This window comes from Tigriopus californicus, chromosome 10, assembly GCF_007210705.1.
Source record: "Tigriopus californicus strain San Diego chromosome 10, Tcal_SD_v2.1, whole genome shotgun sequence".
In the NCBI taxonomy this organism is placed as follows: domain Eukaryota; kingdom Metazoa; phylum Arthropoda; class Copepoda; order Harpacticoida; family Harpacticidae; genus Tigriopus; species Tigriopus californicus.
In genome coordinates, this window is record NC_081449.1 from 12,930,824 (window position 1) to 12,931,312 (window position 489).

At 33.5% G+C, this 489-nt stretch overlaps 1 protein-coding gene across 1 annotated transcript in view; it reads left to right on the forward strand.

The window, feature by feature from the left end:
- Positions 1–283, forward strand: part of LOC131889433 (innexin inx2-like) — a gene marked incomplete in the record, with an annotated part of 1,378 nt that extends 1,095 nt beyond the window's left edge. Inside the window, 1 exon segment of the mRNA XM_059238530.1 lies at positions 153–283.
- Positions 284–489: the final 206 nt, after the last annotated feature.

Sequence of the window (489 nt, forward strand, 5' to 3'; positions counted from 1 at the left end):
TGTCCATGAATTGTCGACGAGGTTGGACCATTCTGCTCCCTAACTCCTATTTCCTATACGTCCCGGAAACTTATCTCAAGCAGCTTTTGAATGAAAATGCATTTAAAACCCGAAAATGAACATTTGAATAAGATATGGCAACACGATATGTATATACAAACGAATCTGAGCCATCAGCTTTTTCAAGTGTTGATTTAATGATCTTGTAAGGAACCATGAATCTGTACCATTATAAAAATGATTTACCATATTATATCAATCAAATACAGAGGATCAAACTTTGTCTATTTTCAATTATTTTCAAAGACATAGGGGAAGCTACCCATAAATTTTGTTGGCAATTTTGGCAAAGGTTTTTTTAAAACAAGCAATAATACCTTGTGACACGAATTCATTTTTTCTCTATTTCAAGATAAGTGGATATATTGAAAAGAGGATAGAGGAGTGAAACCAAGGTTTGCTGATATATGTTGCACCTTTTTCAGAAGC